Source organism: Eucalyptus grandis, chromosome 8 (assembly GCF_016545825.1).
Source record: "Eucalyptus grandis isolate ANBG69807.140 chromosome 8, ASM1654582v1, whole genome shotgun sequence".
Classification (NCBI taxonomy): Eukaryota; Viridiplantae; Streptophyta; class Magnoliopsida; order Myrtales; family Myrtaceae; genus Eucalyptus; species Eucalyptus grandis.
Window position 1 is genome coordinate 10,630,776 of NC_052619.1, and position 22,673 is coordinate 10,653,448.

Here is a 22,673-nt window from a genome sequence, read left to right on the forward strand (position 1 = left end):
TTCTTTACGGGCATGCTGACAATAATTATTTCTTTCATGTAAAACAGAATTCAATAAAACGCATCGATATAAGACAAATGAGTTTTCCACCATGCATAAGCGTTCAACGACCTTTATGCTGAATTTTCAGGGACTTATCATTGGCATTGCCAAAATTATAAATACAGCTTTTACAAGTGTATTTCAATCCAATGTCTTCATGTCAACAGAAAATTGTCAAAGGACACAGTCATAAAACTATCACCAGTACTCATATCATAATAATGAAAGAATAGAAAAACTTCTAAGAACTAGAAGTCATATCATCAAAGATGATCCTTAATAGCAGAAATACACCCTTTAGCTAGATGTCCACTCACAGCATACACTGTAGAGGAGAGCTTACAAGAATTTAACATTGACAAACTGACAATATGAGAAACCAGAAACTAACTGCATTGGTCAAACTCAAGAAGTAAAAAGTACCTTGAATGATCTGGAATGACGAATGGAGGGATAAGGACATGGAATAGGACGTCTCAGCTTCATCAAACTGTTCCATTGTTGCCGGAGACTAAACGGCGTGGCATGAGTTTTTCTGCCTCCCATGTCACCGGGTTCACAAAAAGGCTCCTGCTGGAAGCGATCGCGAAGAGATGCTTCTCTTTGCAAGGTTGGGCGCCGAGGATCAGCAAAGACCGGGAATTCCACATGCTAAAGAATCCCATGTCGCGTTACAATCATACTTAACCGTATTTATCGCATAACGTTCCACTAATCTGCTCACTTCATCAATATTAACAAGCCAAGCTTTCTAGCCATGGCTTAAAAGCTTGTTTCGATCCAAAGCAAAGGAGAAGATTTCCCCTTGACGAGCGGCTTGATTGTACCATCTTAAACGGAAACCATGAGAGATGATCACAAGTAAAGTATATACAATTCAGTTTAATATGGGGCTTTTCATCGACCTCCAAAGAGAAGGAAGAATTGCAGCCCAGCTCTCAACTTCTGTGCACTCTCGAAAACGCAAATTGAAAAGGTTTTGGTAGGTCTTTGTCGTTCCTGGTGTGACACAAACAATAGGGTTCCTGTCATCGATTGCACGAGATACAATTGAACCCGACACAATAGAGGTTCCGAGGGATACTCTTGCTTGTATTCTAGGAGTCATTGCCGCATCTTGGAAGCTACTTGAACCTCAAACGGAGTGGGTCCATCCACGTTGCACCTCAATAAGCTAACCCTCACAATTAACAGCAACAAAACACCCCTTTTAGTATATGACGTCAAAATTATGATCCAAGGGGGAGGTCCCTGCCGTCCACTCCTCCTCGCCTGGTTTCCAAAGCCCTAACCGTCCAATGTCGTAGATAACCATGACCTATTAATTTGGAGATGTAGTAGGGCTGTCAGATAGGACAAACTTAGTGATGAAGTCATTGTACATGGGAGGCAAAACTTCGATGTTGGGGAACTTACACCAATTAAGAAGCAAACCGAGTCATTTAAAAAACATGAAATTGTTAGATCATTGGAAGTAGATTGTACTGAAATCTGAAATTGTGCCTTCGATGCTGCGAATTTTACACCACTAATGACCTTTTTTTTTTTTTTTTTTTTTTTTTTTTTTGGCAATAGCTGTCTGCGTTTTGCTTTCTATTGGTCTATCTCTTCTGCAGAGTTGCATGACATATAATGTCTGTTCTCCTCAAAACAAAATAGAGTGAAGGCAAAACATAGGGTTTGAATTTTGAGCAAGGGAGAATAATGAAGGTTTGGAAATATATTGGTTCCTTAAGTGTGATTAACTACTTTTATTTTCTTTTTATACACCAGACACACCAGACCATACATTAGATCCACAGACCAAAAAAGGAATTTTACAAAAACCTTGGTCGCACGAAAGAGGGGGATAATTAATTGTGTTACCTGAGTCTCTACACATTTTCGAGTAAAGTAGAAAACAAATCATTATGGACAGTGAAACTAGTAAATATCCATGTTGTTAAAAAGGATCTTGCCAATCTTGAATGATTATTTGCTATGTTTATTTATTTGACTCAATGAAGATTTTGTCTTGGACTCTTTTATATAGCTAAGTTCTAGCTGTTAGGTGTCGCAAATATCCAAGGATCTGTTAAGGCTTCCACCACCAATTGGAGCTGCAACCACGAACACAGTTTAGGGGTCCGAGTTGATCACCCGGATTAGCCCTCAGATGCTTCAGTCATGGTTTGGAGGATGACGGAAACATGTGTTGGAGAAATCTTCTTGAAGTGTTTTGAAGTTGACAAAACGTTTCTATCAGTTTAGTCTGAAGGCTTGCAGACTCTGCTATTTAAAGTCGAAGACCTCCCGGACAGCCGGACTCAAGACTCAAAGTCTATCCTCATTAACAGTCTCTAATCCGTTGAAGAAAGGTTATCCAGAACTGGATGTTTCGTTAAGGATTTAACCTTATCAACTGGAGAAGATCTCGTGGCTGGAGAAGACATAAACGGAGTCCTTTGATTGATCGAAGATTGATTCGATAATTGAAGATCCGGTGATTGCCTAAATATTATTGGAAGGTTCTGCTTATGGAAACCGAAATCCTGATTGTATGGGCGAACATGATTGATGGGCTATCAACACGTTCCTTTAATAGCTTGAACAATCTTCCTAATTGATTCCGTCCAACGGGTAGATTGGAGGAATTCCTTTGGTAAGTGCCAACGGGTATGATGGCATAAAGGAGTATATAAGGAAGACTGTCTTAGTTGTTCAAGGTGTGCGCGATAGAAGAATTCCAAAGTCTGAAGCTCCTTTTTGTTTAGACAAATCCTTTGAGCGAATACTTGTATACAAAAGAGAGTCTATATTTGTGAGAAATCTTGAGGAGGTGTGGTAGAACATCTACACTTTGTGGAATCAAGGCAAAGGCTGTGCTGTAACTTCTCTTTTGTTCATAGTGGAATCCAGCCAATAGGCTGTCGGTGAAGAAGAGTGAACGTAGGCTTGATATAAGCCGAACCACTATAAACCGCGTGTTCAATTTTCTCTTCTCTCAGTCTTACTTTGATTAACGTTTCCTTCTACTGTCTAGTATTGTGCAATTGTTGAAGAAAAATCTTTTATATACCTATTCACCCCCCTCTAGGTACTCATACTAGCAATATCAATTGGTATCGAGCTCGTTACTTACTTTATTTGAAGTGTTTTACTTCGTAGTAAAAGATCCATGGCTAGTATGCTAGCACCGGGGCTGATGGAAGGGCAAAGCAATACCAGACCACCCTACTTTGATGGAAAGGATTACAACATCCGGAAGAACAAGATGAAAGCTTTCCTTCGATCAAAGGATCCTCTGGAATGGGACGTTGTAGAAAAAGGAATTACTCCTACCACGCATCGAGTCTACGAAAGAGGAAAAGAAACGATGAGACCAGCGGAATGTCTCGGAAGAAATAATCAAGAGACAAGCACTCGATGCAAAAGCAATTTACTCCTTATATTGTGCTTTATCACCAACTGAATATAATAGAATATCTTCTTGTGGTACAGGCAAAAGAAGTTTGGGACAGATTGCATATCACCTATGAAGGAACAGATCAGTGAAGGAAACAAGAATCAACATTCTTCTTGGTCAATACGAAGCCTTCGAATGAAACCGGGAGAATCTATATCGACATGTTTAGTCGTTTACGAGATATTGTGAATGGTCTTGAAAATCAAGGTCAACCAACTTCGATCCCATAAAGGTAAACAAGCTGCTGCGTGGACTCTCCAGGGATTGGAATCACATAAAGACTTCGATAAGAGAGACGCAAAGAATTATGCCACTATCTGTCGACGAGCTAATTGGAACTCTTTAGTCTTATGAAGTGGAACGGATCAATGAAGATGAAGATCCAAAAGGTAAGAAATCCATTGCATTAAAATCAAATGATGATTATGATGATACTGATTCTGAAGAAGATATGGACGATGAGGAGCTTGCTCTCATGATAAGAAGATTAAGAAAACTGAATAGAAAAGGAAGAAGGTTCAACTCAAAGAAACAAAGCTTTCAAAGACAGCGAGACCAAGTCTCGTTGATGATGAGGAACCAAACAAAGACATAGTCGCTTTGAATGTAAGAAAAAGGGACATATCGAGACCAACTGTCCTCTTTCTAAGAAGAAGAAAGGAAAAGCTGAAAAATTTCGAAAAGCTCTCAAAGCCGAAACACAGGTGACACGAGTGTGAAGAAAGTGATAATGAATATGCCAATCTATGTCTCGATGGCACAATCGGACTCGACTGGATCGGACTCGAGACAGTGAATTTGAGGCAAGTAATTTTAAAATTCCTGTCAAAGTTTCTAAATACATTGATGAACTATTTTTAGTCTTAAGACTTCTCTCAAAAGAATTTCCGAACTGAAAAAGGAAAACTCAGCTCTAAAGCAAAAGGAAAATGTTTTAGTAGAAATAGTTAAAAGTCTAGACTTGATTTGTTTCCACTCTTAAAGAAAATGAAGATAATCTTTTAAAAGAAAATACTCTTTTAAAAACAGACTTATCAAATATCTCAAAGAAATTTTCAATAGGGTCTGAAAAACTTGAGAAAATTCTTTCAGCTCAAAGACCTTACTTCAATAAGTCCGGTCTAGGTATGATAGCAAAACAATTCCCTTGATTGATTTTCCTAAAGTAAAAGAAAGAATTAAGAAAAGACTCTCGAGAGAGGTTTACAAAAATCACTTCAAGAAAGTTTTTGTAAAATCTGTAGGTAGAAATGCTCTCGGATGTTCAAAATGCAACGATCCGGATCACTTTGAAAAAGAGTGTCCTATGGTTTGGAAACCTGTTAAGAAATTATGGGCTAATACTCGCTTATGTTACTAACACCAAAGGACCCAAGAAAGTTTGGGTACCAAAGAAAGCTTGAGACTCTTTTTTAAATGCAGGTCACCGTCAAGAAAAAGGTAAAGTGGTATCTTGACGGTGGATGCTCAAGACACATGACGGGAGACTCAAATTGTTTTATAAAGCTTGCTCAAGTAAATGGTGGAAAAGTTTCATTTGGAGGAAACAGACAAAAGAAGTATTGTGGGATTTGGAACCGTGAAAATTGGAAATCTCACAATAAGTAATGTTTCCTTAGTGGAAGGACTCAATTACAATCTTCTCGAAAGATTAGTCAACGTGTGATCTTGGTTTCAAGATCTTCTTTCAAGAAGGAATATGTTACGGAATCGGTAAAGACTCTACTCGATCTTTCATGGGTCGAAGACATGGAAACATCTATCTTACGGATGTGAAACCAAATGAATCGCAATGTTTTATCTCAATTCAAGACGAAGCAAGCTTATGGCATAGAAAGCTTGGTCATGTCAACATGAAGCAATTAGCCAAAATCTCATCAAAACAGCTTGTTCGAGGACTACCCAAATTACCTTATCAAAAGAATGATCCATGCACTCCATGTATTCTGGGAAAATAGGTAAGAAATTCATTTAAGCCAATAAATCATGTCTCTACTAATCATGTACTACAGTTGCTGCATATGGATCTCTTCGGACCAACCAGAACACAGAGTATTGGAGGTAAGAAATATTGCCTAGTAATTGTGGACGATTACTCCCGTTTTACTTGGGTATATTTCCTTGCAAGTAAGTCCGAAACCTTCTCGTATTTTGAAAAGTTTGCTAAAAAGGTTCAAAATGAAAAAGGATGTGTTATCTCAAGTATAAGAACAGATCATGGAGGTGAATTTGAAAATCAAGATTTTACAAAATTTTGTGATGAATCTGCTTTAATCATGTGTTCTCCTCTCCATATACTCCTCGGCAAAATGGAGTTGTGGAAAGAAAGAACAGATCTCTTCAGAAATGGCTAGAACTCTTTTAATTGAAAGCAAGATTTCTTCACGATTTTGGGCTGAAGCTGTTTCAACAACATGTTATATCATCAATAGAGTCTTCTTAAGACCTATTCTAGAGAAAACCCCTTACGAATTGTTCAAAGATAAGAAGCCTATTGTTTCATACTTTCATGTATTTGGTTGCAAATGTTTTATATTGAAAAATGCAAAAGATCGAGTTGGTAAGTTTGAAGAAAGATCGATGAAGGTATCTTCCTTGGATATTCTACATCAAGCAAAGCCTTGAGTCTATAACAAGAAGAGCCGATCTGTGGAGGAGTCAATGAATGTCAAATTTCAAGACTCAACGCAAGATGAATCAAGTCGACTCATCAAGAAGAGTCTGAACCACGCTCCAGAACCTTCCAAAGCTTACAACTCAAGAAACATCTCGGACTCGGAAAACCAGCATCGGGATGTTCGTGAAGATCCAAACAAAGAAAGAGATCATCATCCGAGACAAATCAACAAGTAACTGGAAGCATAAGTCCAGGTCATCCCAAAGATCTTATAATCGGCGAAATTAATGAAGGAATTCGCACCAGATCCAAAAGGCGAGAAGAGTCTAGTCTTTGTGGCTCTTGTTTCGAAATTGAACCAAAAAGCATAGAAGAAGCTTTATCGATGAAAGCTGGATTGAAGCTATGCAAGAAGAGCTCGAGCAGTTCAGCATTAATGATGTCTGAATTGACATCCAAACCAAAAGGTAAAAGCTGTTATTGGAGCTAAATGGGTGTTCGAAACAAGATGAATGAGAAAGGAAAAGTCGTACGAAACAAAGCAAGACTCGTGGCCAAGGGATATACGCAAGAAGAAGGAATAGACTATGATGAGACTTACGCTCCAAAGAGCAAGGTTAGAAGCTATTCGACTATTACTTGCGTTTGCTTGTTATAAGAATTTCAGGTTATTCCAAATGGACGTCAAAAGCGCCTTCCTAAATGGAGTCATCCAAGAGGAAGTTTATGTGGAACAACCACCGGGGTTTGAAGACCCAAAGAAGCCGGACTCGGTCTTGGACCGAAAAGGCTTTGTATGGTTTAAAGCAAGCACCTCGAGCTTGGTACGACAGATTAAGTAAGTTTTTAATACAAAATGGTTTTGTAAAAGGTAAAGTAGATACGACTTTATTTATCAAAAAGGAGATCAAAAGTTTCTTACTTGTTCAAATATATGTGGATGACATTATTTTTGGATCTTCTAATGAAAATATGTGCAAGAAATTTTCTAAGTCTATGCAGGATGAATTTGAAATGAGTATGATGAGAGAGTTAACATTCTTTCTTGGTTTTCAAATAAAACAATTGAAGGAATGACCTTTTATTTATCAAGAAAAATATGTTAATGATCTTGTCAAAAGATTTGGACTGGAAAAGTGCAAAAAGACCGACATACCAATGTCAAGTTCTTTGAAGATAGACAAAGATGAAGAAGGGAAGAAAGTTGATCAAAAGCTGTACATGAGCATCATTGGTTCACTCCTTTATCTTACTGCCTCTAGACCTGACATCTTGTTGAGTGTTTGCATCTGTGCTAGGTTTCAATCAGATCCTAGAGAATCCCATCTCAGCGCTGCGAAACGCATCATTAAATACGTTGCTTCATCATCAAGCATCGGTCTTTGGTATCCTAAGAAGAGAGACTTTAATCTTAAGGATATTGAGACGCAGATCTGGCCGGTTGCGAGTTGATAGAAAAAGCACTTCGGGAACTTGCCGGTTGCTTGGAAACGGGACAGTGTCTTGGTTTTCAAGAAAACAAAGCACCGTGTCCCTTTCAACAACGAAGCGAGTATGTAGCCACAGGAAGGCTGTCAGCATTCGCAAATTCTATGGATAAAACAACAGCTAAGAGACTTTGAAATTGAAGACTCATGCACGGAGATTAATTGCGACAATACCAGCGCTATCAACCTCACCAAAAATCCAATTCTCCACTCAAGAGCAAAGCATATAGAGATTCGACATCACTTTATTAGAGACCATGTTCAAAATGGAGATGTTTCAATTCAATTTGTTGACTCAAAGAATCAATTGGCGGATATATTCACAAAGCCTTTGGAGAAAAATCAATTTGAGTCTATACGTTCCGGACTCAACATTTTGAGGTATGAGGATATCAAAGTCTAAAGACTTTCGGACTCGGACTTACAAGACTTTATCTCGAAAGACAGTCTTGAGTACGTCCGTCGACCGTAAGTCTTTCTCCTTGAATCTCATCTTGAAAAGGTACGATTGTCGATTGTGTTTAAATTGTTGCTATATTTAATTGACGTAAATATTGCATCGTTTCATTTTCAAAAAGGAAGTTATTTTTGAAATGGCTATTTTTGCGGAAAAAGACAGTTATTTTGAAAAGGCATTCTTTTATTTCCTTTGTGACGGTTTGTTTATCCCTCTTTTTAACCGATCGTGCCTTTGTCGATTCCTCTTCACTTTTCTCTTAAAAACCCTAGAAAGCATCGATCCTCCATTCCCGTTTGTCTTCTTCGTTCAATCCTCAAAAGTTGTCATCTTTCTGGGAAAGTCAAGCAAGGAATCTTCCAAAACGAGAAAGATGTCATCTTCAAGAAAGTCCTCAAGAATCGCAAGCGGGGACCACGACGGATGAGTGAGGGGCCTACACACTTCGATCTTGCGAAGATGAAGTGACTCCCGAAACGGCAACAGCGAGCCCACAACATTCTCAACAGCGTCATTCTCCTCCATCTAGTCCTCAAGGCGTTGATCATCAACAACGGGAAGAAATCATCGAGGATGCGAGACCACAGAAGAGTTCAAAAGCCCGCTTATATTTACCGGTTATATCGTGCCCTAAAAGGAATTCGTACTCCTTTGAACTACATTGATGATTTTCTTAAAGACAAAGGACATGGGAACAAATATATCTTTCGCGAAAAATGGAAAGTTTGGGAATTGCTCGAAAAGGGGTGGTGAGGAAACCCTTACAAATATCCCAAGTGATCCTCGTGACTGGGGGCCGAATCCTGTAGATGGGAATGATGATGATAAATTATACAGTCAATTTCAACCGAAAATGGGTGTTGCGGTTGAAAATCAAGGAAAAATGGGAGATTTGTTCAGATCAAAGGAGCAAAAGGATCTGTAGTCGAAATTGCTGAAGCGTGGGGTAATAAACCCTAGGAGTGTGGATTTTGATTTTCGGATCTTTGTGAATGTGAACTTGAGGGAAAAGTTCAATTATCTTCAACTTGAAAAGTTACGCTCGACTCTACGAGGCATATGCTGAATTAACTACATATTTCTATTCAAATCTAAGCTTTTTAGATGCGAATAGATTCTCTTTCAGCGTTAAAGACCAAGACTATGTTGTGGATATGAATATCTTTGGCGAGATGTGTTAGAAGTAGAAAGAGGAAGATATCAGCCAATCAAAGTTTCCATTGCTCGGGCCACACTTGAACCGGTGAAGGACGGGAGAGAACAGATGAAAAGATCACCTACTTAAGGATGGGTGCATTCAACATCTTGCTTCACAAGATTGTGATTAATTGCCTCCGACCGAAATCAACTTCCAAGACCGATGTTTCAAGTTCGAGGGCCAAGCGATGTATGCCATTCTCTTTGGAAAAAGGTTTTCTCTCCCTCACACTTGTGATGTTTCACATGTATAGAGCAATGATGAAGGACAGAGGTCAACTCCCTTACCCAAGCCTTGTTACGAAGTTATTCGGACATCTGAATATTCAGCCTCCACAAATCTTTTGTGTTCGACCATGCGATCATATGGTGGTAGGTCTGAAAATGGTGACCAAAATGCGTCTGAAGGAACTGAGCAAGGAGTTGGAGAAAGTCAAGGAGAAGACTCCTGCAAAATCTCATCAAATATCTTCTGCAGCTAAAAGAAAAGGGAAGGAGCCCATGGTTGCTCCATCCAAGAGAAGAAGAGCTCTCCTTGTTGAGGATGAAGATGATGAGGAAGACATCACCATCTCTGCACCGGCTTTGAAGAATTTAAGTCGTCTGTTCCACGAAAGAATCGGAGCAAATGACGAAAGAAGCGAGAGGAGAAGGAAGAAGAAGAAATAGAAGCTGAAAAAGAAACGAGAGGAGGAAAGACTCGAAGAAGAAAGAAGAGAAGAAGGAGACCCCGAAGAACACTCTTCTCCACCTGTAGGCATGGAAACAGGGGGAGATCAGGAGAAATGTATGAAGTCTTCATGTCCTGATGCAAGTGAAGGAGTCAGTTGCTCACCAGCAGACCCAGAGGATGTTTATGCATCTCAGTTTCCAGAGGAAGGTCATGAAGTTTCATCGCCAAACCTGCAAGATTATGCTGATCTACCATCGTGCATTTACTCCATCGGATCGAGCCGAAGCAAGTACTCAAACCGATAATGGAGCAGATTTTCGCGAGAATCATGGATATTCTTTTGGAGATGCGAGGTCGATTTATGCCTTGGGATGCGAAGTTCAAAGCTTGAAGAATGAAGGTCAAGCTTCTTCCTGTTCATTGAATGATAAAATGCAAGCCCTCTCTGTTCGAAATCAGGCCAATGCCAAGAGTGAGGAGATTGCACATCTAAAGGAAGACTTTAAAAGGCTGGAAGGCATCGTTCAGTCTATGGAAGATTTCCAGCTTGTCCGCGTTCCCAAGCAATCTTGACTTCATCTCATCCTTTTTAATGATGACAAAAATGGGGAGAGATGCAAGATTTGATCAAAAACTTTTCATTCATTAAACTTTTAATTGTTTGTTGGATTGTTTTGTGGTTTGAATCTGTTTGACTTTGGTTTGTGTCTGGATGAGAACTGAACTAGACTTGGACTTGACCGCTTCTATTAACAAATATTGATATCTTATGAATGGCTTCATCATATCTTGACTAACCTATTTTACGTGGTTGCAGATTCTAGTGTTATTCTCGTTAGCCATTTATCTCTATAAGATATGCATATGTGTTTGAGAAATGTTTTGCGGGTCAAAGATATCCAAATCTGCAGGGAAAGTTTTGTCACCATCAAAAAGGGGAGATTGTTGGAGAAATCTTCTTGAAGTGTTTTGAAGTTGACAAAACGTTTCTATCGATCTAGTCTCGAAGGCTTGCGGACTCTGCTATTTAAAGTCTGAAGACCTCCGGACAGCCGGACTCAAGACTCAAAGTCTATCCTCATTGACAGTCTCTAATCCGTTGAAGAAAGGTTATCCAGAACTGGATGTTTCGTTAAGGATTTAACCTTATCAACTGGAGAAGATCTCGTGGCTAGAGAAGACATAAACGGAGTCCTTTGATTGATCGAAGATTGATTCGATAATTGAAGATCCGGTGATTGCCTAAATATTATTGGAAGGTTCGCTTATGGAAACCGAAATCCCGATTGTATGGGCGAACAGATTGATGGGCTATCAACACGTTCCTTTAATAGCTTGAACAATCTTCCTAATTGATTCCGTCCAACGGGTAGATTGGAGGAATTCCTTTGGTAAGTGCCAACGGGTATGATGTCATAAAGGAGTATATAAGGAAGACTATCTTAGTTGTTCAAGGTGTGTGCGATAGAAGAATTCCAAAGTCTGAAGCTCCTTTTTGTTTAGACAAATCCTTTGAGCGAATACTTGTATACAAAAGAGAGTCTATATTTGTGAGAAATCTTGAGGAGGTGTGGTAGAACATCTACACTTTGTGGAATCAAGGCAAAGCTGTGCTGTAACTTCTCTTTTGTTCATAGTGGAATCCAGCCAATAGGCTGTCGGTGAAGAAGAGTGGACGTAGGCTTGATATAAGCCGAACCACTATAAACCGCGTGTTCAATTTTCTCTTCTCTCAGTCTTACTTTGATTAACGTTTCCTTCTACTGTCTAGTATTGTGCAATTGTTGAAGAAAAATCTTTTATATACCTATTCACCCCCCTCTAGGTTCTCATACTAGCAATATCAATATGAAGGTCAGATAGGGCTAAAGAGTTCTTGCCCAACGCGTTAGGATCGACAGATGATGACCAAACTGCAGGCAGCGGTTGATCATAACAAATGGCCATACATCATGACAACGGTGATATGTCTTGACATGTGACAGCTAAATCATCCACAGGACTAAATAGATGATTGGTCTTTTAATAATTCCTCCAATAAGATAGCTTAAGTAGAGGTCTGGTCAATGTACTCTATCAACTTGAATGGTCTTGACTCAAAAGCCGAGTTGCATCCTTTCTTGTTTGTTCCCGTTGAGTAGGATTACTCTCACCAGACGGGTCACTATGGACAATTGTCGGCCGAGTGGCTTGCCAAATCCATCATTAGTGGAAACAATCAAGAGTCATTTATTGATGACATTAGCGTGAAGTACCAGAGTTAAAGTAAAAACATGGATGACGGATGGGCAACAGCAAATGTTGTTGATTAATATTGTTTATAGTCAGAATGGTCATATACTTAATCAATGTTACATACTAGTAACAACATAACTTACAAATTGCTCTCTACCTTATATGAGCATCGGCAACAGGTAGTCTTTCTACTCTCCTCTGCTATAATTGCATTTTGGCAAGAGGGATGAAACCTGCTCTCTCCACTAGCTAAACTTATATGGTCACAACAGAAACTCGAAATCCCAGAAGCTTCGCCTCTTTATTGTCCCCGCTTACAAGAAACGCAAACTGCACTTACAGAAATGGCAACGCGCAGATGCTCAGAAATTACATCCTTGAACTGAGGAGTAGTAACCTTGAACTGAGGAGTAGTAAGTTAATGCTGGATACTTCTTCGCTAGACCTAGAATGTTCTCAAAAAGAAAAGGAGGGAAAAGCATAAGATTTCCACTTATCACGATACTAATTATGCAGAAATAGCACTCATGCATGGGAGTCTTGCTTCTTCTTTTTTGTTTTGGGGGGGGGGGGGATGATATGAGAGTCTTGCTTTCGATGAAGAGCCTTTGATCATTTTGGTGCTGCACACAAACATGAGAATGCCAGGGACCTTCCAGTCACATCTCTCATGAAAGCAACCAAATTAGGTGCTTACATAAGGCAGGGTACTTGAAAGTCAACTGCTTATTCTTATATACCTATCGTCCACTATTTATTAGGAATAAGATAGTCAATTGCATCTCTCTAGCATTTGCCCGTTGTCTATTTCTTAATAAAACAAATGGGGGAAAAATGCAATAGAAAAGATAATGTAGAACTCTTTGGAAGACCCCTTTATTTAGCTAACACATTACAATAACAAAGGAACTCACCTAAAGGAAGTACCTCTCATTCCTTGGCATGCCCATTTTAAGTGTATGAACTATATCAATTGTGCATGTAACCAATCACACCAATGCATGCCAAATCCTGAACATCAATGAGAATAGGATCTCAGTTCTCAAACCAGCAGTAAAGTCAAGCAACATATACAAAAGAAGACTGATTATCATAAAAAAAAATATTAAAGAGGAATTTGGATAATTAGTCCTTTTTATTATGTGGTTTGCAAGCAGATACAAGGCCAACAAACAATTGTTTCGCTGATTATGATAACCACTAAACCACGGCTAAGGACTTCACTTTCATGGCACTCACCAGTCACCATAACTGGTGGATTACCAAAGCGAGTCAATCAAGCAAAATGAGTTGCAAGGAATAACAAACCAGTTAACCAAACAGATCATTATGGTTACTCCACGTTAATTGGTATTATAACTCCACAGCCAATCTTTCAAGAGATATCTGCAGCACCTAGTTTCTGTTGAAGCCTTTCAACTCGATCCTGTGGAAAAAGGAAAAAAGAAAAGGTAAAGAAAAAGCAGAGAGGAGAATCAAAAGTTGTCACTGCATCCCATCAAATCTCAATAGTACTCCACAACATGAGAAATTGCAGCTGTACAAAAGGGTACATTTTTACTAATGGATTAAAGAAGTTTCCATCACTTTAGCCACTCCAATAAGAAACTTATCCTCATTCTTCTAAATCAAAGGAAGTAAACCTTCATCAGCTTCCCCCCAGCCTTGTGGTTTGGCCTAAAGATATTAAACATCACCAACAAAGGTTCAAGGCATGGTGACTTGGGAAAGAAAGATAGATGAGAAGAAAGAAGTGAATCTTCCATTAGAACTGTCATAAATACCCACGAAAATTAGCTAGAAGTGCACCTTTTCCTCATAACAACAATGAAAAACATATTTTCTTTGACAATCCATCACTTAAAGGCTATCTTTTGCAGGTATATCAATGCCCAAACTACATATCTGCACCTAAAAGGATCCCTACGGACATGCTGACAATAATTATTTCTTTCATGTAAAACAGAATCCGATAAAACACGTCAAAATAAGATAAACAAGTTTTCCACTTTACATAAGCGTTCAGCGACCTTTAACCTGAATTTTCAGGGACTTATCATTGCCAAAATCATAAATACAGATTTTACAAGTAAATTTCAATTCAATGTGTCCATGTCAACAGAAAATTGTCAGTCATAAAACTATCACCAGTACTCATATCATAATGATGAAAGAATAGGAAAACTTCTAAGAACTGCAAGTCATATCGTAAAAAATGATCATTGTAGCAGAAATACACCCTTTAACTAGATGTCCACTAACAGCATATACCGTAGATGAGAGCTTACAAGAATTTGACATTGATAAACTGACAATATGAAAAACCAGAGATTACTGCCCTGGTCAAACTCAGAAGTAAAGAGTACCTTGAAAGATCTGGACCGACGAATGGAGGGATCTATCTGTAAGGACACGGAATAGCACTTCTCAGCTTCATCAAACTGTTCCATTTCCATGAGAGCATCTCCCTGACATAAATAAGCCTAGAGGAAGGAAAGAACATTTACTTTAGAAATAATATGAGCCAAGATTCTCACCAATACAAGGATCTCTCTCTCCCTCTTTATTTCTGGTCCACACCACTTATGTAAGTGTCACGGGTCGATCTTTTTCGGTTGATCAAACATCGCGCGGCCTTAGGATCGGTGATCCCAAGTCAGCCTTAGACACACACTCGCTCGAACACAAGAACCGAATGGGCAAAGAGAGTGTATATTGCTTGTGAACGAACTGTTTACAAAGTGGGAGAGGATCCTATTTATACAAGAGCGGGTCGCATCTCAGCCGTTGATCGTCCCTCCGATCAAACGGTTCATTTTGAATCCGTATCATCATTACAAGCTATACAACAGGCTACTCGAAGGCTACTCGATAGTCTGCACACGGCAGGCCCTTGGGAAGTCCATGGGTCGCGCGGAAGCCCAGGGGTCGCGCGCGTCAAGCCTTGGGCAGACCATGGGGGTGTCAGAAGCAAGATCAGGGTTGCAGGTCCGTCTGACACGCGACCAGCCGAACCGTCACGGGCTGCTCAAACATCGTTCATAGGTCGCTCATGGGCTGCGCATGGGCCTTCCGCTCGTTCTGCTCATGGGTCGTTCGTGGGCTGCTCTCGGGCAACCCCTTGTACGTGACACGGCCTGTCTCGGATGATCTTGGATCATGCTTTGTCCGTTGGCCGTGTCATTCTCCCCCACCTAATCAGGCGACGCCCTCGTCGTGTCCGTGGCATGGAAGGCTTCGATGTGCTTTTTGAATTGCCACAGAGCCTCGGAGGGTTCGCAACTTGCTTCACTCTCGGGAAGGCCTCTCCACCGGACGAGGTATTCCTTCCTTGGTGCCCAATACTTCTTCCATACGATCCGGTCAACCATGATACACTCAACATCTCGATCATAGGAGGTCTTCACCCCAAGGGGCGCTCGCTGGGATGTGCCCCGATCCGGATCATCCTCGTCCACATGAAATGGTTTTAACATGCTCACGTGGAACACGGGGTGTAGCCTGAACTTGGGCGGTAAGTCCAGCTTATATGCCACTTTTCCAACCCGTTGTATCATTCGGAAAAGGGCCTTCATAGCGGCGGATCAGCCCTTTGTTCACATTTCTGTACCGAAGGACGAGGTGCAATTTGGCTAGCACCAAGTCCCCGACCTGAAACTCTACATGCCGTCGCTTTTTGTCAGCCTATTTCTTCGTGCGTTTCGCGGCCCTATTCAGACACGCTCGAGCCAAATCCGTGTGTTCACCCCATTCCTTAGCGAGCTTATATGCAGATGGGCTGCTTCCTCGATACCCCGAGGCGAGTGCGCTCGGCGTGAGCGGCTGCTGTCCAGTCACGATCTCGAACGGACTTTGGTTCGTGGACTCGTTCCGCTACAAGTTGTAGGAAAATTGGGCCACGTCGATCAGCCGTGCCTAGTTTACTTGCGTGTTGCTCACATAGTGCCGAAGGTAGAGTTCCAGCAACCCATTCACCCACTCAGTCTGACCGTCGGTCTGTGGATGCATGCTGGTGGAAAGGTTGAGGCTCGTCCCCAGCAATTTGAAGAGTTCGGTCCAAAACCGCCTGGTGAACCGAGGGTCGCGATCACTCACGATCGTGCGTGGAACGCCCTAATATTTGACGACGTGCTTGAGGAACAGCTTGGCGGCTTCCTTGGGTGGGCATTCCTTTGTTGTTGGCACGAACGTTGCATATTTGGAGAGGCGATCTACCACGACCATGAGAGCCTGACACCCTTCAGATTTGGGCAAATTCACGATGAAGTCCATGGAGACACTCTCCCATGGACGTTCCGGGATAGGCAACGGTTCAAGGAGTTCCGCGGGGGACCGTTGCTCTATCTTGTCTTGCTGGCAAACAAGACATGTTTGGACATATGTCTCCACATCATCCCTCATATGCAGCCAATAGTATTGATCCTCAACGAGCGCCATGGTGCGGTGGATCCCCGGATGTCCCGCCCATTTGGAGTCGTGGCACTCTTTTAGGATTTCCCTTCGAAGTTTCCCATGGAGCGGCACATAGAGTTGCCGTCCTTTGGTGTAGAGGAGGTCATCCTCAAGCCAAAATCTCCTCGTCAAGCCCTCTTGGGCATATCGAAGGAGAGCTTGAGCCGTTTGATCATGCTTCAATCCCTCCTTGATACGATCAACCCACGGACAATCGGGCCTGCTCACCACATTGGCCAACTCGAACTTCCTACTTAAGACGTCGGCCACGGAATTGGATTTTCCGGGCTTGTATTCTAGTGCATAATCAAACTCGGCTAGGAAGTCTTGCCATCGAGCTTGTTTCGGGCTAAGCTTCTTCTGAGTTTGGAAGTAGCTCGTAGCCACATTGTCGGTCCTCACAACGAACCGGGATCCCAAGAGGTAGTGCCTCCATGTGCGAAGGCAGTGCACCACCGCGGTCATTTCCTTCTCTTGGACCGTGTATCGTTGCTCCGCATCATTCAACTTTCGGGACTCGAAGGCCACCGGATGGCCTTCCTGTATTAAGACACCACCGATGGCAAAATCAGAAGCATCGGTCTCTACTTCATATGGCTTGGTGAAGTCGGGCAGCATAAGAACCGGCTCCTCGGTCATGGCCCGTTTCAACCGCTCGAATGCCTCTTGACACCGACCCGTCTACTCCCACGGCTTTTCTTTCTTCAGCATATCCGTGAGGGGCACGGTGAGGCGCGAATATTCCCGAATGAAGCGCCGATAATAGTTCGTGAGACCGAGAAAGGATCTCAACTCAGTTACCTTGGATGGTGGTTCTCAATCAACAATGGCACGGATCTTGGTCGTGTCCATCCGCACACGTCCGCCCCCGACGATGTGCCCTAGGAATGGGATCTCTTTTTGTGCGAAGGCACATTTCTCTCATTTCACATACAAGTCGTTTTCTTGAAGGGTTCGAAAGACTCGACTCAAATGTTCAACATGCTCCTCAAGCGTCCGGCTATATATCACTATATCATCAAGATAAACTACAACGAACCGATCAAGGAACGGATGCAGTACCTTATTCATGAGTGTGCAAAACGTAGCCGGCGCGTTAGTCAAGCCAAATGGCATGACGAGGAACTCGAATGATCCATAGCGGGTCACGCATGTTGTCTTCGACTCATCCCCCTCAGCAATCCGCACTTGATAGTACCCCGATCGAAGGTCAAGTTTAGAGAACCATCGGGCTTCTCCGAGCTAATCGAACAAGTCAGCAATAAGGGGAATCGGGTACTTATTCTTGACGGTCAGCTTGTTCAATGCCCGGTAATCGATACACATACGGAGGGATCCGTCATGCTTTTTTTGGAACAACACCGGGCACCGAACGGGGCCTTGGATGGTCGAACATATCCAGCATCGAGCAGCTCTTTGAGCTGTTTCCTCAATTCCTCCAACTCGGGCAGGGCCATGCGATAGGGAGCCATGGCCGATGGTCAAGCATCGGGCACCAGCTCAATCCGATGGTCGACCTCTCTTTGAGGAGGCAACTTCTTGGGCAGCTCGGGCGGCATCACGTCTTGAATAGCTGCATGGCCGACAGCATCTTTCGATCGCGTCCCGATTTAAGTAGATCGGGACCATGCATTGGCACCGGTTGTCCAGGATACATATGCAATCCGCGAAGGGCATGACACCTGCATTAATCCGGTCGAGAAATCCCAAACCGAGTATGAAGTCATAGTCATCAAGGGGAATTACCTCGATATCTTCTTTGCTGGTCCAAGGACCTAGATGGAACTCCACGCCCCTGGCCATGCTGTTGGTCGGGACTTCTCTGGAATTCACCGTCTTGAGCCAACCGGACTCATTTGCCTCGATCGGAAGATGTAGCTTCTTCGTGGCCTCTTTGGATATGAACAGATCGGACGCCCCAGTATCCATGAGTGCGCTCATCGTGGTACCTCCGATCTTCACATCTACGAACATCATTCCTTTCGGTTCTTTGGCCTTCTTGGCCTTGATCGTTCCAAGGATCCGCAACGATCTCAACCGCGCCTCCTCTCGCGGCTTGTCCTCCTTGCATAGGGCCGCCAACTTCCCCCTCTTCGGGCAATCGCGAGCCATATGGGGATCATCACAAAAGAAGCACTTGTATGTGCGTACCTTGCGTTGGTATCCTCCATGGCTAGACTCGGGTTGATTCCTATGAGGGGTTGGAGGCGGTCTGTTAGCATTCGGTCGAGGGAACCGGCCTCGATCTCCCCCACCAGTGGCCTTTTCTCTCGGTCGAGAGTCGGGCTTGGCTGCAGTTGCCGGCCTATATTCAACAAGGGACTCGGCCACGGAAGTGGCTGTAGTGAGGTCCGTTGAATTACACCGTTTGAGCTCCTGCTTGACCCAAGGTTTGAGTCCGCCCATGAACTGGTGGAACACCTCCGTCTCGGTCATGGACGGGATTTGGAGCAATAGCTCTGAGAACCGCTTCACATAGTCACGAACTCCGCCCTTCTGCTCTAGGCGCTTGAGCTCCCCTCGGGCTTCCTCCTCTGCATAGGTGGGATAGTAGGTTCGCCAAAATTCCTCGACGAACTAAGCCCATGTCACGATAGGATCGCCATTCCTACCATCCGATCGACGTCTCCACCATAGCAGCGCATCATCAGCTAAATACATGGCTGCGGTGTTCACCCGAATCACGTCGTCGGTTGTTCCCATGGTCTGGAAGTATCGTTCCATATACCATAGAAAGTTATCCACGTCCTTTGCCACCCGGGAGCCCTTGAACTCCTTTGGCTTGGGTGCATTGGTACGGGACTGCACGGTGATCACCCCGTTCACACGTGCCGCTTCAAGCTCCGCGAGCTTGCCCTTCATCTCCGCCATTTCTGCCCGCATGGCTGCCATCGCGGCTTCCCAAGTCTCATCCCGCTACTGCAGCTCGTGCATGAAGGATCCTTGCACCTCGACACAGAGCTCTCCCATGCCGGCTTGGAGCTCCTGCACTTCGGCCAGGAACTCCTCCCTTCCGGCTTCCGCTCCTTCGATGGCCTGATGCAGGTCATCCATCAACGCTTGGACATTCATTACGGTCTCCTCTAAGGCCGTCACACGGTTGTCCAGATCACCCTTCGGATCCCTCGCACACGAGGCAGCACGAGACTTCTTCGACCGGGTAGCCCTCTCGGCTGGATGCCCACGATCTTCACGCTCATCGCCTTGAACGACCGGAGCATCAGCGCGAGGATCAACCATTTCGTTTGGGAATGATGGCTCTGATACCACTTGTCACGGGTCGATCTTTTTCGGTCGATCAAACACCGCGCGGCCTTAGGATCGGTGATCCCAAGTCAGCCTTAGACACACACGCGCTCGAACACAAGAACCGAATGGGCAAAGAGAGTGTATATTGCTTGTGAACGAACTGTTTACAAAGTAGGAGAGGGATCCCTATTTATACAAGAGCGGGTCGCATCTCAGCCTTTGATCGTCCCTCCGATCCAACGGTTCATTTTGAATCTGTATCATCATTACAAGCTATACAACAGGCTACTCGATGGTCTGCACACGGCAGGCCCTTGGGAAGTCCATGGGTCGTGCGGAAGCCTAGGGGTCGCGCGCGTCAGGCCTTGGGCAGACCATGCGCGTGTGTCAGAAGCAAGATCAGGGTTGCAGGTCCGTCTGACACGCGACCAGCCGAACCGTCACGGGCTACTCGAACATCGTTCATGGGTTGCTCATGGGCTGCGCATGGGCCTTCCGCTCGTTCTGCTCATGGGTCGTTCGTGGGCTGCTCTCGGGCAACCCCTTGTACGTGACACGGCCTGTCACGGACGATCTTGGATCATGCTTTGTCCGTGGGTTGTGTCATAAGCATGTACCGAGGTCTCTAATATCTAAAACACAAAATTTGGTGATCTTAAGGTTATATATTGAAGGAGTATCCAACTTTAAAGAAAGAGAATTCTCTCATTTCTTGAGATCACGGGCAAGGTTCAATGGTGAAGATTTTAGAATATCTGATGAAGAGATTGTGTTCTGATTGCTTGAGATGCAGGTCAGAATAGACCCTCACCTACTTAACACTACGTAGACATTAAAATCATGCACCTGCATTAAATTATGTAAATCTCATTACATAAACAGCACTTGCCTTGTCTCCTTCCCCTTTCCATCCTATCAATTAAATTCGAAGAATTGTTCCTGAGACCAACCTCCCAGCTGACAAAAAGTCTAATGTGCGTCCTTGTGTGCCCCTCGTGGCAAATGATTTATGGCTGGAAAGATTAAGGACACAAATTCCTCAAGCCTTCAATTTTATGTCAATCAATTTTTGTGAAGTAGAAAATCACTGACCTCAATGTACTGAGGAGATAATGTCGATGCTTCTTTTGCATCTTCAAGAGCCCCACTATAGTTGCACATTCCCAACCTCGCAACAGATCTGAACAGAACATAAACCTCTAATTCATAAATCTTCAAGACCCAACCTCATAACAGATCTTAACAAAAAATAAACCTCTAATTTATAAATATTCAAGAACCCCTTTATAGTTGCACATCCCCACCTTTTCAGCAGCAGCTTGGTTCCGATAATCAAAATGAAATATTAACAAAAATTCTAATTCATCCACAAAGGCGCCACATTTGGTGCAAACTCATTCACATCACCAGCAGAATCGAAAGCAAACACCTTGTCGACTACAGAGAAAGAGTTAAAATCTCATCTTGGAATACTCATTACATAGTGGTGACAAATTTAGAAAGTTCACCATCCAATGTAGCAAGATGCAGAAACTGTATCAACCTCAGATGACAGGAATTGACGTACCAACCTGTCTTTATACATCACATGGATCCCACCGCATGGCCTCATTGTTATAGCCTGCGAAACAAAGAAATAAACACCATGAATTACCATTCCTCCATCTCCTTCGTCGGACCAGCCACGGTCTATTCAATAATTTCAAAAGGCACCATCAATGCACTCATTCTCTAATCTCTATCAGCACAAATGCTCCAAAATAAGCAAAAAAAAAAAAAAACCAACCCAATTCAACCACCAATTAACCTACAACACACGACCATTCCCGCAGAGCACTAAAAACCACCGAATTACAGCAAAACGCGCGCCAACCGGAACCTACCTGAGTCAGCAGCACCTCGGCGTCGGAGAAATTCCCCTTCTCCAGCTCGCTCTCGGCTCTCTTCCTCAGCGCGAGCGCCTCCAGGTTCCTCAGCACGCCGCCGCCGTCGTCGCTCTAAAAGATCTGGGCGGCGCGCGCGGCGGTGCCGCAGTGGCTGACGAGGACGCCCTCGGGCAGGAGGGCGGGGTTGGGGCCGGAGCCGCACCGGCCCAGGCAACCGCAGGCCTTGACGGCGACGCCGGGCGGGGCGAGGCCGGAGAGGGCCTCTAGGGTCTGGAACGAGCCCTGCCTGCGGCAGGTGCGGTTGGTACAGACCTTGACCTCGGAGAGCTCCGGCGAGGAGCCCGCCGCGCGCCAGGCGGCGGCGGCGGCGGGGCGGCGGTGGCGGCGGGGCGGCGGCACCGTTTGGGACGAGAGAGGGAGAGCGGGCGGTTGAGGGGAGAGATTAAGGTGAGCTCCATCGTCTCCTTCTCCCTCCAGGCGACGCTGGTGGTGTGTCACAGACCAATCGGCCTCGGGGTAGTCAACGCACTGTGCTGAAAGCATATGCTGTTTGGTTGACCTCCGCAGCGTCAACCATTTGAAAAACGATTATACAGTTTTATTTTTTTTGAGAGATAAACAATTAACAATAATACAGTTTTTTTTTTTGGTCAGATCAACAATTGACATAATTTATTTCGACAAATAATTTACATAATACATGTATATAATAATAGGATAAAAATTATCTACCTTTATTTTTTAAAATGATTAGAAAAAACAATCAACTCTAGCGACTCTTTATAAACAAAACTAAAATACCCAATACTCATTAAGAAATGTCAGATTAAGTAGTAGTTATCATGTACCACTCATAGTCTGAAAGTTTGAGATTGATGAGCTCGTTACGAAGGACCCACCAACATACTAGTAGCAAGGAATGTCTTAATATAA

The 22,673-nt window shown here is 43.3% G+C and overlaps 1 long non-coding RNA gene and 1 pseudogene across 1 annotated transcript; both read right to left on the reverse strand.

Moving 5' to 3' along the window:
- Window positions 1–12,721: 12,721 nt before the first annotated feature.
- Window positions 12,722–13,575, reverse strand: LOC120286254. Its single transcript, XR_005545133.1, has 2 exons — window positions 13,462–13,575; window positions 12,722–13,164 (listed from the first exon to the last, which is right to left on the reverse strand). It is a non-coding gene; the product is annotated as an uncharacterized LOC120286254 (long non-coding RNA).
- Window positions 13,576–14,340: 765 nt separating this feature from the next.
- Window positions 14,341–22,283, reverse strand: LOC104416254 (annotated as a pseudogene).
- Window positions 22,284–22,673: the final 390 nt, after the last annotated feature.